This window comes from Molossus molossus, unplaced genomic scaffold (genome assembly GCF_014108415.1).
Source record: "Molossus molossus isolate mMolMol1 unplaced genomic scaffold, mMolMol1.p scaffold_m16_p_10, whole genome shotgun sequence".
Taxonomy (NCBI): domain Eukaryota; kingdom Metazoa; phylum Chordata; class Mammalia; order Chiroptera; family Molossidae; genus Molossus; species Molossus molossus.
In genome coordinates, this window is record NW_023425345.1 from 78,697,996 (window position 1) to 78,714,030 (window position 16,035).

Below are 16,035 nucleotides of genomic sequence, written 5' to 3' on the forward strand. Positions count from 1 at the left end.
TGGACTCGAAGGGAGGGACATGGAGGACATGGGAGAGGCCTTCCATGAGAGCAATGGACACGCTGTGCAGACAGCCCTGATCCTGGGCCCCCAGGTCTGGCCCTGAAATGTGTGGCGTTCATGACAAAGTGAGATGACCAGGCCTCTCGGGCACCACTCTGGTCAGGAGCAGGCCCAGTTCCCCTCCTGAACCCAGGAGAGTTCGTCAGGAGAGGGGCTGGGGCTCCCCCACTAAGCTCCGCAACCAGTAATGTCTCAAAGAAGGAGCTGAGGGTCCAGAATGAGAGAGAAGGCCCAGGCAGGAGGGCAAGTAGCAAAGGGGTGAGGGGCTGGACTGAATTCACTGGCAAAGAGGGACCCCAAACCCCTGGCTCAGTGCCATGTGAAACAGGGCCCCTGCTCCAGCTGACACCTAGGCCCAGGGAGTCTGGGGCTCGCTGAGAACCATGTCCTGCAGGCCCAGCCGGGCTCAGAGTGGGGAGCAGGTCCTACCGCCACCTGGGGCAGAGGGCTCAGTCTCCAGCCAAGACTGAGAGCAGCTCCCCTAGAGAGGAGACCCAGCAGACACACCACAGGGCAGACAATCAAGTCCCCAAAACCCTCAACAGACCAGCCATACCGGGCCCTAACACAGAAACCTGACCCTGACTGGGTCTAAGCTGCCCTAAACTGCCCACATTACCTGCGTCTCTCCTCCACCCCTGAACCCACGTCCAGATCTGACACTGCTCTAACCCCAACCCTAACCCCAGCACTGAACCATGCCCCAGTTCTACCTTAAATCAACTTGGCAGCAGACCTGGGTGCTTCCCTGTGCCCAAGCCCTAATCGGGTTTCACACCCCAGCTCGGATTCTGCACCCACCCTCAGACCAGACTTTTGCCCACAATTCCAACGTCAGCCCTACTCCTACCCCAAACCCACAACAGTCCTTCAACCCAGTCTTCCCCAGGCCCTACCCCAATCCTAATCCCTAACCCATGTCCCAGTGGCACCCCACATCCTCCCTCACCACCAAACCGACCCTAAGCGCCCCAAGCTCCCCACAAACCCACTTCTACCCCAAGTGTTCATATTGTGCCCACCGGGCGTCCATCATTTGACAGCTGGGGGCCCGTACTGGGTGGGGCTGTGCCTGGGCGCTCAGGCCGGGCATGGACCCAGCACAGTGGGGCAGAGCCCACACCCCCAGACTGGGATTGAAGGCAGACAGGCAGGGGCTGGCATCAGGACAGCCCCCACCCCCAGGCGAGAACCAGCCCCTGCAGCCGAAGCTCCTGGGGACCCCATTCTAGGACTCATAGGGGGGGCCATGCAGACTCTGGGCCTGCCTCTCCTCCAGCAAGTGGGGGGCAGCTCAGAGCAGTTCAAATATCCACTGTGCCTACGCAGGTCAGGACCCCGCTCCTCTGCCCCAGAGCCTGGGACACCTGCACCTCAGGGAGGGAGGGAATCAAACCCAGGCCCCTAGATTAACCAACACTCCCAGGGGAACCCAGCACACCCTCTCAGCAGCCCCAGCCCTCTTCCCTGGTCTACAGGACCAGCAGGAAAAGAGGGAGCAGGGCTGGCCGGCCGCTGTTGGCTCCTCTCTCCTTCCCCCAAGCCCAGGCTACATTCCCGACAAGCCAGGACCTGCCACCCAGGAAACAAGCTCAGCACCCTCCTCCACCCACCCTCCTAGCTCCAGGGTGGCCACTGCAGCTCCATGGGACTCCCCACCCCCCCATCTCTAGCCTGAGGCCTTCATGCTGCAGTTTCTGTCACAAGATTCTCCAGGACCCCTCTCAGGCAGGCCCAAACACCCCAAATCCTCAGGCCTGCACCGCCTTCTCTCACCCCGTCTGCACTCCCACCCAAGGCCCTGCACCCACAGTGCAGGACGATCCTGAATGGGTCCTTTCTTTAGCCAGCTGCCACTTTCTTGTAAGAAGGCGCGGGCCATGGGGTGGGACAGTCAGGAGCTGCGACCGGATGGCCCCTACCGAAGGAGACTCGAGAGGTCACAACACATCACAGACCACCCAGTAGGTTTGGGGCACAGGCTCCCTTGCCCCACCTCAGGCCTTGGCCAGTCCAGGGCTCACCCCAGAAACCTGGATGAGTGTATGGGGCATCTTGGGGCAGTGGAAGCTAAGGAGAGGCGGGGGACTCGGGGCCGGAGAAGGCAGGGCCAGGCCCCGGGGCCAGAGCCTCCCAAGGCCTGGGCCCAGGAAGTTCTTCCGGTCATCCGTCCTGATTCCTTTCAGTGAAGTCCAAGGGGAGAAGCAGGTTTTCTCCTCTCCATCCCTCCAAGCACCAGCAGGTCTAGGCCCAGGCCCCTCTGGCCTGGGGTCACTCCACCCCCTCCCATCCCAGCCGGCCTCCCTGGCTCTGGCCCTGCCTCTCCACTGCAGCTCCTGTGCTGAGCAGAGGGACCAGCCCTCCTGCCCCAGTGGCCCAGTCTCCCCGAAGCTCAGCTCTGTCCAGGCACCACCGTGCCCCACTCCAGACACTTCTCGCAGTTGCCTGCTGCTGATGGATCCACTGCAGGTCCCATCACTAGCAGTCAGGGACCCCCCGACATGCCAACCCACCCCAGCAACCTGACCCCTGCTCTTCACCCATCCCCTGCCCCGGCCCCTGACGTTCTTGGGAGAGGCGCTGCCTTTTCGGCCTCCTGGCTTTGCTGGGCTGCCCGTGCCTGGGATGCCCTCCCCTCCACTTTCAGGCAGAAAGTAATTTCTACCTGTTCTTTTTTCTTTTCTTTTTCTTTTCTTAAATATTTTATTCTTTATTTAATTTTAGAGAGAGAAGACGGGAGAGGGAGAGACAGATGGAAACATCAATGAGAGAGAATATCAACGGACCACCTCCTGCATGCCCCCCACTGGAGATCTGGCCACAACCTGGGCCAAGAATCAAACCAGCGACCTCCTGGTGCACGGGTCCACGCTGGCTGGTGGGGCAGCATTTCTATCTGTTCTTCAAGCACCAGCCCAGCTGTGGCCCCACCACCCCAGGAGGTCTTTGCTGGTTCCCTCCTCCCTCAGAGGGGAACTTCCCTTCTCTGAAGCCGACCGCCATGCCCTGTCTCCGGTGGTCTTTCCTCCACAGCCCTGCAGCTCTGGGACAGGTCTTTGCCGCCGCCACCCCCTCTGCACCCCCAGGTTCCGAGCACACAGGCTACCTGGGCATGACTCTGGCTGCTGGTGCCGTGGCAGGAGATGGGGTTATGGTCCCCGGTGGTCTTGTCTGACACCTCCATTCCCCCCCAGCTGGTTTCAGGCCACTGGTGGCAGCCAGGCGCAGGGTGCTTCTCACACACAGCTCGAGTTCTCACGAGTCTTGTGGCACCGTGTTATTGTCCCCATTTCACTGACAAGGACACCAAGGCTACAGCAGGGTAAGTGACTGCCCAAGTGGTGAAGTGGGAATTAGCCCTCAAAGCCCACCCTCCAAAGAACTGAGGACTTGCCCTAAGTGGGGGTGGAGGTAGGGTTCCCGGGGAAGGGCCAAGGCTGGACTGTCCCCTAAGTTCTTGTAATCCTGCTGTAGGGTCCCCAAGCCTGGGGCGTAGGGGGTCAACCAGGACCCCAGGACACCTCCACCACAGCCCATAAGGCAGGGGACCGATGCCCACCTAGTCCTGCGCCCCAGCCATACACACACCCTCCAAGCCGCATGCGCAAACCCAGCACCCACAGCCAAGCACACCACACACCCTCATCCCTGCCCCCATGGCCTCTCAGTCCACACCCAGACCGGTCAGACAGGATGGGGTGGCGCAGGCCTGCAGAGGCCCAGAGGCTCCCCACCCCCGCTTGGAGCAGGGTGCAGGATTCCGTGGGGCAGGAGCGCCCCCAGCTGACCAGTGTGGGACAGGCAGGGTATGGGCACCCAGTCCAGGCCCCGGGCCAGAAAGAGGAGTCCTGCATGCCCCAGGACCCCTGCCACCTCACCGTTCCTTGGTCTTCTCGAGCACCCAGGGCCGACTTAGAGGGGTGAGCCAGGAACAGAGAGCGAGAGCAGGCCTGGGACCACAGGAGCACAGGGGTGGGGGAGCAGCAGAGCCAGAGGCCGCGGTTTGGGCCTTGGCCTTGGTGCTGGATTAGGCCAGGGCTGGCAAAGGAAGAACGAGACGGACTCCACATTTCCACCACACCGGGAGGATGGTGAAAACAAGGCTGAGCCACAGGGGAGACAGGTCTGCGAGGCCGCTGCAGGATGCGTCTTGGACACACTGGCCTTGAGGGATGGGAGCGACATCCGGTAGAGACCGGCAGGAGGTGGACACTCACCTGTAAAGATCCGGGGAGTCCGTAGCCGTGGCAGGGAAGCAAGGACATTCAGCACAGCGCTGTCCCCCTCTCTGGCGTCTGGCCCCATCCTGAGACAAGTCTCTTCTCACAGTGGGCTGAACGTGGAGGCGCGCCTTCTGAGGTCTCTTCCTTTTCTGCTGCTTGTCATCGCCCACCCACCCTCTCTCCACGGGGCCTCAGACCCCAGAAAAGCTCTCCTGAGAACACACTGAAGACACAGAGAGTGTTGGCTCCCATTTACTGAGCACATGCTAAGTGCAAGGCACTGCGCTAAGTGGCCTCGCCAGCCTGTGGGTACAGCTGGCCACTCTGACATCAGTGCCCACATCACAGGGGCTCCTGGCCCCCCTGTGTGTAGCAGGGCTCTTGCTGTCCCCTGAAAGTCCCCCCAGTTACTTCCAGAGGCCCTCAGGGATGCTGCCTGCACATGAGCCGGAGCACATGAAGGCACCACACCTCAGTGTCCAGTGTCCTCCATGGAGCTGCTCTGCGCAGCGCGCCAGCCCCCAGCACGGCCGGGCTGCTGCGGAAGGGCAATGGAGGACAGAGGCTCCCTCCCTAAGCTCCCTGCCCCGGGGCCCCCACCAGAGGGTCCCCACACCTGGTCCATTGTTCTGTTGTCACTGCCTTAGAATTTTTAATATTGTTTAACAAGGTGCCCACATGTCCATTTCGCATTGAGCCTGCAAATTTTATAGTCAGTCCTAAGCCTAGTATGTTAGATGGTAGTTAGATGCTGTGGCGAGAAATGAAACAGGTAAGGGCTGGGGATGGGGATGACACAGAGGAGAAACTACAAATGTGAATAGGGAGGTCAGGGCAGGGTCATCAGCCGGTGGTATTTGGTGGCGGTCGCCGCAAGGCCGGTGTGTGCAGGGGAAGGCAGGAGGCCCGTGTGGCCAGCGGGAAAGAGGACTGGCCACGTGGGGCCCCACCGGCCATGCTAGGACATGGCTTCACTGTGAAAGAGACAAGAAGATACTGGAGTCTGGTGACCAGGGAGCCAATGTGATCTGACTTCAGGATTTGCCAGGAGCCTCCCTGCTGCCCCATGGAAAAGAGCCTACGGGGTGGGGGCAGAGACGGTTGGAAGACTTCCTTGGAATCCCAGTTACATTTCTGTTTTCCCAAGACACCGGGTGGGCTGGGGGTGGGAGGGGAGCAGAGGCAGCGGGGCCAAGGCCCAAGTGTCCAGTCTGGGTAACCAGGTGGGCGGAGGGGCCATCCCACAAAGCAAGGCAGGAACCACTAGAAGAAGGCGGCATGGTCACGGGGGCGGGAGAGGAGGAGCCCACGGCTGACCCCAGGCCTGCTCCTGTCTGAGGACAGCCTGCGACCTCTGCCCTGCCTGCAGCATCCGGAGCACCCACGTGGCTGCCCGTTTGTTTTCTTCCCGGCTGAGGGCCCAGTCTTCCAGTATCTCTGATGACGGCCACTGCTTTCCAGGACGAGTGGGAGGCAGCACCATCAGAGCGACAATGAGACCAGGCTGGAACAAAGCGCCAGCCCCCGCGAAGGGACTGGAAGGCTGGCGATCTGTGACTGGGCCTCAGGCAGCCAGGGCGGACGAGGCATCTGACCTCTTACTGTCCGCAGGGAGCAGGTTATCTTCTCTGTGGGGACAGTTTCCCCTTATAGGAAATCCTAATGAAAACTGCTCGCATGGGCCTTGACATAGGAACGAAAGAGAAGTGTATTTCATGTGACTGTTGACCAACAACGCCAAGGGCACCAAGCGACACGCAGGGGAGGAGCGTCCTCCAGGAAGAGGCCCATGTGGTACAGGACAGATTCCCCTGGGGCAGGACAGCCCGGTCAGGGTCAGAACTCGGAGACCCAGGCCTGGCTGGACAGCTCAGCCCCCCAAAGCCATTTCCTCAACATGTTCCCCCCATTTTGGGTTGAGGGGCTGGCTGCTCCCGGAGTCAGGGTCCAGTTGTTCCATGTCTGTCACCGGTTCCTGGCTCAGGGCCTTCAACAGTGAGCTGGTGGGACAGGTGTCAGATGAATGGTTAAAGCTGGTCCTTGAGTCCCCTTGCCTAGTGTGCAGACACTTCTTCATCCCCTAATCTCTGCCTTCCCCTCCCACCCCGCAGAAGCAGTGCAGCCCGAACTTGTATTTGGGCACAGGATGTGATTGGAGGTCATGAGTGCAGCCTCCACGTGGGGGCACACCCTCTCCCTGCCCTGTCCCCTGTTGGGTGCTGGGACAGAAAAGCCTGAGACTCAATTCTGCTACTCTGGTCCTGGAAGGCCCCCACCCGGATGTACAGGCGAGAAGACAGAGCCTCCGTCTTGTTTGAGCCACCGTGACTTTGCATCTCGGATGCAGCAGGCACATCGATAGCCCAGCGTGTATCCCAGTGAGCCCGGGAAGTGTGCTGACACACCATGCCTGTCACCTGGGCACTGGGTGCCACCGCATGCCTCCACCTGAGGCTATCCCGTCACCAACAGCTCCACTGGGGCCAGTCACTACACCGGAGGCTTCGCACGGACCTCACCTCACAGCAGCCCCGTGAGGGGCTTCACACCGCCCGTGTACAGGTGGGGACTCGAGGGCTCGGGGACTCAGGGACTGGAGCAAAGCTGCCGAAACGCTCAGAGGAGTACCAGTGAAACCAGTCTTAAAACTCGGGTCAGTTCACGCCCCTGACGGAAATCAGAACTGTCGTTGACTCTCCCAACCAAATTCAGACCAATTATTCTCAGGAGAGGCCCGTGTTTGGGGAAAGGCCTTGGAAAGCTCGCCTGGGGCTGAGCTCAGAACCCAGGTCTGGGTGATGGGTTGTGACAGTCAGCAGGTCTCACAAAGTGCACCTGGGCTTCGCGGCTCTAATGAAGCCTTGTTCCCCACAACAACCCAGTGAGTGTGGGAGTCGGCGGGACTCACGGAAGGGTCTCTGCAGGGCCGTGACCCCGGGTGCAGCTAGCTGCTCAGTGTTTCAAACCGCCTTCAACTTGGGGGCACAGGCAGCACCTGTTCTATTATGTTCCCAGAGTCTGTGGGTCAGGGGTTTGGGCCATGAGGTCCGGGGTGATCAATGGCTCTAGAGGGGGCAAAACAATGGTAGGAAGAACAAGCCAGCAGACGTGCTGGGAAGATGTGTGTCAGGGATGGAGCCTGAAGCCTCCATTGGGAAGACGCCAGTGGCCAGGGCTGATAGGGACCTCTGGGGCTAGAATCGTCACCCACAGATCTGGACCAGGTGACTCAGAAGCTGGCCTCAGCTGGAGGACCTCCAAGCTCCTCTCTATGTGGCTTCTCAGCATGACAGCCAGGTCCCAGGAGGGAGTGCCCAGACGGGGACATGGGGACCGCAGAGTTCCCGGAGCCCAAGCCCGTGCAGGCGTTTTGTGACCTGACCTTAGAAGGCACAGGGCTCTGCGCCCCATGCTCTGTGGTAGAGCAGCCACAGCCCAGCCCGCCACTTTAGGAGACGGGACATAGATCCCATTTCAACGGAAGGAATGTCAAAGACTTCCAGACCATTCTTCATACTGCCACATCCCATAACACCGTGACAGCCCCCAAGGGTGTCTCCTCAGTTGGCTCACCTGTATGATTTCAGGGTGTTCCGATGTCAAAAACTAACTCCCCTTTCCACAGCTAATGCGTGAAATTCCCAGGGAGAGCTTCCGTATTCGATCGAGAGAGGACTTTTATTCTGAAACAGGTCCCCTGACCTCAGCTGCCCTTGGAATGTGCTGTAGGCCTCAGTGGGCCCACCAGAGAGCAGCTGTGCACAGAGGAGGAGGAGCACCTGGGCCACTGTGTGTCACCCAAGGTCCATCCTGACTGGGTGCCTAGGGAGGGGGAAGGAGAGAAGGGGCTAAGGTCCTGGGGTAAAGGGCCAGAGTTGCCCTTAAGTCAGAGGCTGGGCTTCCCACAAGCTTCTGCTTCACCCCATCTGCCCTCGCCCTGCCCACTTCCCAAGGGCTTCTGAAAAGCAGGACCCCCATCCAGCCCCGTTCCTCTGCGGATTCCTCCCCACCTCCCATCCCCTCCTCCTTAGAGCCAAGGGCCCCAGAGATCTGTTTTAGGAGCAGATGCAACTTCCTGTTTTCATCCATTTAAACCAGCCTCCTCTGTGTGCCCACTGCATCAGCAGGGCCGGAAACAGACCATTCTGGGTTTTAAAAAGAGATTCAATACAAGGAATTAGATGCTCATAAAATCATGATTGGAGGCAGCTTGAGAGGCAGGAGGCTTCCAACGGAACTGCTGAGGTCAAGGACACAGCAACACACCACATCACCATCCACGGATCAAGAACCCCTGTTGCTGCCCTGGCCGGTTAGAGCATCAGCCTGTGGACCATTGACTCACGGGTTTGATTCCTGTCAAGGGCATGTACCTGGGTTGCAGTTCCTCTCCAGCCCTAGTCGGGGTCGTGCGGAAAGCAACCAGTTGATGTGTCCCTCTCACATTGATGGTTCTTTCTCTCTCTCTCTCTCTCTCTCTCTCCCCTTCCCTCCTTCCCACTGTATCTGAAGATAAATGGGAAAATATTCTCAGGTGAGGATTAAAAAAAAAAAAAAAAGAATCTCTGTTGCTGATGCTGCCATCACAACTGCTCTGTGACCCAGGGTGATCATGACACCGGGACACAGAGGCTAGACGCCTCGACCCCCTTCACAGACGTCCTGGTCAGCAGGGACAGCCGCAGGAAGACGACGCCTGCCACGTGTCCATCTTCCAAGCCCCGTACAAGAGCCTCTCTGGGGCACCTAATGCAGTCGGGCTGCAACGAGTCTGAGCAGAGTGGTATGCGACATCCCGACCTCCGCAGGACAGACGGCACATCAGAGGAGAAGGGATGATGAGGCAGGAGTTCACTGTCCCCTCCTCTCAGGTGTAGGGGCAGCAGAACTTCCTTTTCTCTGGGTAAATCAGAAATTGGGTCTCTTATCACCTCAGCATGTCCTCTGGTTTGTGTTTCCTATGATTGTTTTGCCACCTCTAGAGCCATTGACCACCCCAGGGACCTGGGGCCTCAGGAGGCTGACATCCTCTCTGCTGGAAAGTGGGAGATAGAGTGACACTGGCTCCCTTTGCCACCACGTCCCTTAAATCTCCCCAAAGACAATTTTACTCCATATGCAAATTTATTTACCAAAGTATTTGTATAAAAGGGAATTACCTCTTCTAAGAGGAAAAAGCTAAAGCCCCAAATTATTTGGACTTTCCCTTGCATTTCACTAAGGAATGAACCTAAAGCCTTGGGTCTTTCCAGGGAAGGGACTCTCCCACACCGAGCTCCCCACCACTCCCAGCTGCATGTCCTCCGCGCCCTGGGAGGTCCGCTCCTTTCTCAGGAAAGCATCTTGCTCCCAGCATCAGTTCCCCTGCACTTTCCTCCATAGAGCCTCGGGTATCAGCCTTGCAGCCCTAAATACCACCCCAGGCTTAGTGGGGTGGGTAGGAGGCAATATCTTGCTACCTACCCTTACAAGTGCTGTGGAAGGGGCTGGGAGGAGTGGGGGCACAGTCCCTCAGTAACAATCGCAGGGATCCTCCCATTTGATTCCCTTCCAGGATTCTCCCTAGAGAGAGCTAGAGACCCACCAGTTTCTTTTGGGGTGACTCTAGCCTAGATAAACACCTAGAGCATCTCCTGAGACAAGAATTCAGACAAATGAGATTTCACAAAGAGCATTTTTTAATCTGCCCTGCTCCGGAAGCCACCGGGTCTCCACTCCTTCATCACTTCCGGGCCCCCCAGGGCCTTGTGCAATCAGGAGAGGACTCGGGACTGGAATACCTTCTTTGGCTCAGAGTGTCCCTATGAAGAGATGAGGGGTCTTCCAACACCCCTAGCACACTTTCAGGGTGCTTTGGAGCTTGTTTGAGGGAATTTATGCTGAGACAGTGGCCCTCCCTCAGTCCCGCTCATTGTATAAGCGAGAGGGTGCAGGTGGGGGAACCGCACGTAAGGGAGGGAGGTGCTCTGATCAGCTCCCCTGGCACAGCACCCCCATACTTCTGCATTAAGCAGCTGTGGACAGAGGCTGGAGAGGGAAAGAATGGGGTGCCTCTCCCACTTTTACCTGTTCCTGAGTGGGAGGGTCCTGCTGCCCTCTGGCTAACAACCGATGGCAGAGCTGGTGTCTCAGGTGGCTCTCAGATGCCTCCCGGCAACCATTCCCCCCGTTCTTATTAACAGTCCTAATTCCATTTTATGTGTACACATCTCCCCGAGCAACCCATATGCTTTGTGGGTTTTAGGGCAGGCACAGAAGATTATGCCCGTGCCCTGCCAGTTACACAGTCAGGGTGGCGATATGACCCATCTGGACCAAGGAGAGTTTTGCTGGGCTCCTCGGGAAGTCCTCACACTCCTAGGAGAGCTTCCCAAACCCGCCCTCCCTTCCTCCCGGGACTTAGACCAGGAAGCCACAACCGGGAATCAAGCTGCTGTACCCCTTTGGGCCACACGAGGGTGCCAGTCTCAGGCAGATGCTGCACCACGCCTGAGCCTGTGTGGAGAGAGACCAGACTCCAAGCCTTAACCGCTGAGCCCAAGTCCCATGAGCCCTGACATCTACCTTTCCTCTGCACTGGCCAGGTGGTTGAGTTGATAAACCCTCTTTACTGAACCCAGTCTGAATGAGAAGTGTCCTTGCAAATGAACACCTCCTGCTAACTCCAGGTGCTTTTCAAGACTGTGTTCCCCAGTCTCTCCTCACCCACCCCCACCTCTAGAGCAACCTGCCTAGGCAGTGCAAATGGACAGGAAGCACAGCTGTACCTCACAGAGAGAGACAAATTATCAACAGCGTGCAAACAGTAATGTGTGGGCCTGGGGCGGGGTGCTACAAAACCCCAAACAAGAGCAGAGTTTGAATTGAGCCTGGGGTTATGCAGGACCAGGGGTGCCCAGGCATGAAGGCAGGAGAGAATCAACACAGATGGAGCTGCAGGGAGCTGGGTGGCTGGAATGGAGGGTGCACGTGGGGACAAGGTGGGAGGTGCCGCGGGACAGATTCACGAGGTGGGGTGCAGGTGTAAAATCGGCTAAAGAGTCGAGACTTTATCCAGAGGGAAATGAACAGCCAGGGGTGTAGACATTAACCTAGTCACAGAGTAACACCATACAATCAAATTTTCCGCAGTGATGGAAATGTCCCCAATCTGCATTGTCCAGTATGGAGCCCACTACCAGCCTCGTGCGGCTACTGAGACTAAAGAACTGGATTTTTGAATTTCATTTTATTTTCATTAATTTAAATAGTCACAGATGATTAGTGGCTATGATATTGGACAACACCTCTCTAGAGGAAGGGCTGGAAGGGAGACGGTTTGGAGGCAGGGACACCAGTGAGGAGGCTGTGGAAACTGTCCAGGGGAGAGGGGCTAAGGGCCTGAAGACAGCGGCATGCGAATGAAGAGGAGGTGTCGGAGATGGTTAATAACTAGAACCGGACGTAAGTCATGGTGATGGCCTGAATGTGGAGAGGAAAGGAAGGTGAGCTAGCAGGGTTCCTGCGCTGGCCTGGCTGATTGGACGCTTGCTGTATCATCACTGAGAACAGGAACACAGGATAGACAGGCATGAAAGAGATGCCAAGTTCAATTTTGGACACTGGAAGTCAAGTCGCTTGGGGCTGTCCAGGGGGAGGCAGTGGGAGGCAGTTCTGTGTGTGGCGTGGTGCGCAGGGGAGAAGTAAAGCTGGAGATAGCGATCGTCATCCCAAACTGGCAGCCCGTGGGCTACTTCTTCCAGAGGGTTACTTCTTCTTCCAGAGGGTTACTTCTTCCAGAAGGTTACTTCTTCCAGAGGGCTACTTCTTCCAGAGGGTTACTTCTTCCAGAGGGCTACTTCTTCCAGAGGGTTACTTCTTCCAGAGGGCTACTTCTTCTTCCAGAGGGTTACTTCTTCCAGAAGGTTACTTCTTCCAGAGGGCTACTTCTTCCAGAGGGTTACTTCTTCCAGAGGGTTACTTCTTCCAGAGGGCTACTTCTTCCAGAGGGTTACTTCTTCCAGAGGGTTACTTCCTTTTTAATAAGAAAATAGTTCTCTAGAGAATCTGTTCATTTCCATCCTTTCAGTCCAGCCGTCCAGCCACAACCACTGGAGCCAGAGTTACAACTGTGAAATTGAAGCTCAGAATGTATAACCTGAGAAAACATACCACGTGAACTCGGATTAGTCTAGTGAAACGCTGCCAATCCCTGGCCGTGCAGCCGGTTTCCCTGCAGAGCCAGCGCGTCAGGTCTTCCGGCTCCCTTGGCTGGGTCCCAGTGTCCGCTCCCCAGCCAGCAGCCCCGGCCCCTGCCCCCAGCTCATTCTAGGCAGTGAGGGTGCTGGGCTGCTGTGGGGGTTGGTCAGACCAGAGCAAACAAACAGCTCTTCAAGGAATGGTCTTGCTCTGTGACAACCCTGCTAAAGGAAACCAGCCAAGAGCTATTGCGTCACAAGAACCACCGACTGCAGTGAACTCTGGGTAAAATAATTGTGGTAAAATTGAAATTCTGGGATCACATCTGCATCCCTTATAAAATTCATGAACATATTTGGCCATTGCTCCCTGTGGAGGTTTGTTTCACGTAAGCAGTTCCGAATTGTGTTTTTTAAAACACTCTTTGGTAGGGGAAATGAGTTTAAATTTAGTAATGTGGTATTATAGTCCTTGGAAATAAAATTAATTTTATACCGTTGTTCTGACAACGTAAGTAAAATTCATTATCTAAAGTGGCCTGATCTAATTTCCCCCCAAAATTTCTCTTCCTTTCCAAAGGGAAGGTTTTAAATGACATTTCCCAAAGTATACTTATGGGAATGTTGGTCCCATGAGATGGTCCTTTAAGGTGGGGGGGAGCAGGGTGAAGGCGGAGGAAGGGGGGGGATTATTTGATCAAATCTGCTTGAAAATCCTCTGTGCCTCTCAGACTCATCATAATATTGGCACAGCAATGGCCCTTAAAAGAATTGGAATAAAGAAGCCTGTTTAACTTTGCTTAACACACTAACCCCCACCTTTATTAGGCCACAGAGTCTGTTTCATTGACGTCCCTTGAGGCTGGAGGAGCACAAACCCACTTTGAGAAACACTGTCTCGGCCCCGGGGCAGGGCAGTGGGCCACCGCTGCTCCTGCCAAATGGTTTTGAAATATTGATTGTTTCTCTCAAATGACAAAGGACACAATATTTTTTTCTACTTTTAATTCATCTTGCCTACAATTCCTGGAACATTTGGTACCTGCTAAGGACATTTTAAATAAAAATATACATTCAAAATTGGGAGCCAGCAGGCCGCGTCCTGTTCCATTCACTGGTCACCCCGTGTGCAGCGGCTGGCTCTGCACCCACTGTTTCCGTAACCTCTGGAACACCTTCCGCGGCGTGGAGCGTGCTGTTCGGACTCTCAGCCAATCACACGGGTCCGTCCCTCTCCACCCAGCTCCCACACTGGAAAAAAATGTGCTGACCTTTGTTTGCAAACCCATGAAGGGTGGCGTCTAAAGAACTGACAGTATTGAAAGCATTTGGGAGTTATTTGATTTCCTCACAAAAGTTTCACTGTTACTAAATGCGAAAGATGAGCATGACAATATCTGGAAATCCACCGACTTTCCCCTTACACGTTGCTGCCATTTCTCGGAAGCTTCCGTTCACACCCTAGTGTAGCACATGACCTCTTCCATGGGCCCCGGCTAGGTTCCAGCTCATTTCTGGGAATTAACGCATTTTTCGCTCGAGAAACCGAAGGGGTTAATGCACGTACAGTTTTTCCCTCCTTCCCACCCTGTGATCAGAAAAGTTTAAGGGACTACATTAGTCATTCAAAAATGTATTTCCTGATGGCCCTCCACGTGCAGTGAGCAGGAATCCCTGTCCACGGAGCTGACATTGGAGAGTCGGCCCAGGCAGTGTTGCCGGCCAGTATGGTGGCCCTTATCATGGAAACCAAGAAGGAGGCAAATCTATCTTCAGCTGAGGTGTTATTTTTCAAAGAAGGGGCTCAAAGTCACAGAGAGGGGTCACATGGACTGTCAACCGCGAGCACAGAGCAGGTGTCGTGGGTGCAGGCATCTAGGCTGAGAGGCGAGGATGGCGGCCTGGGAGATGGAGCAAAGCTTCAAGACGTAGCATGAACCAAATTTGGTGAGAGACTGGCTGCGGGGGGGGCTAGGGGGGGACGGAGAAAGGGGAGCCGAGGACAGCTGCGAGGGAGCAGGAGGTACCCTGCGCTGAGCCAGAAGATGGCAAGAGCGAAGATCATGCGCCTGGAGCGAGGCCGCCCTCACCGTGAGCTTCCGTGCTCTGGCCTGGCCACCCTCCCTCTCACCCATTAAGCTCCTGCCGCACCAGCCTCCTTCCCATTCCTCAGAGGCGCCAACCTCATGCCCAGGGCAGGACCTTTACCCTGCTCCCCTCTGGCAGGAACCCTTCAGTTGCCCGGCTGGCTCCTCCTCCTGGGTCAGGTAGTGGCTCAGATGCCATCTCCTGGGAGAAGTGAACCCTGGCCGCCTCCCTAAAGTCTCCCACAGGTCTCCATCCCACTGCCCTGTTTCATTTTCTACACAGCACAGTCCCTGTATGTAATCACCTCGTGCGTTGTTCCCACAGCCATCAATGTCCCTTCCCAGCAGAACACGGGCTCTGTGGGCAGGATCCTGTCTGTCCTGCCGTGTACACCCCAGCACCCAGAACAGTGGCTGCCCAGAGGAGTGGCTTAGAAACCACCCGGAAGGGACAGAGGCATCACGGGTGCTCAGGAGGCAGGTTAGGCGGAGGCGACCAATGCAGAGCCCTGGCATACAGATGGCCATGTCCGTTCCTGGGGAGGGGCACTGAGGGCAGGAAGGAAGGAGAGAAAGGCCTGGGGCAGAGTCCTGAGGCTGCAGCGCTGGGAGAGGGAGGAGGAGGTGCTGGCTCAGGACCCTCAGAGAGGGGTGCCTGGGACCGGCAAAGCAAGGCGCCCCCACGGGCACAGTGGGGAGAAGGGCTTGGGTTCCACCTGGCAGGCATCCGAGCCCAGGCTCCCACACACTGAGCGCCACATCACCTCTGCCCCGGGGGGGTCCCAAAGTGAGTGTTACCCTTACCCCATTTTGCTAACAAAGGGAGGGTTTCCGTTACCCAGTACAGGGCGGCCCCAGTGTGGACCCCGTGCTGTCCTGAGCCCAAGGTCTCAGCCTCGCCTCTCCAGTCCCTGAGTGTCTCTGGAGCTGCTGCAGGAGCCAGCAGGGCTGTGGGGGCAGGAAGGGCTCGGCCCTGAGAGCCCAGGGGGGCAGCGAAGTGCTGAGAGGCGGCTTCAGAGCCACTGCCCGAAGCTGGTGACCTTGACCCACCAGCGTAGACAGAAGCCAGGCGGGAGAGGGGTGAGGGGTGAGCAGGAGGCGAGCACGTGGGCAGCAAGCCTGGTCACTCTCTGGAGAAGTTTGGCTGCAAGGACGAGACACAGGGTAGTAAGTGGAGAAGCACTGGGTGAGAGGAAGGCTATTTTGAGGTGGAAGAAACCTGAGTGTATTTCGAAGTTGAAGCCAGCAGAGAAGGAGCCGTTAAAGAAGCATTAAGGAAACCGGGGTGAAGTAGGACAGTCAGCACCCAGGGGGTGCAGAGCTGGAAGGCGCATCTCTCCTGAGAGAAGACTCCAGAGGTGCTGGAAGGTCTGGGCAGAAGCAGGGTGTCTTGTGCTCGGGGCCCTCTCTTCCAGGAGAAGTAGGAGGTGAGGGTGCCCATGCAGAGGATGGGTGGGGGCAGGGACTGGGAGTGGGCGTGGTTTG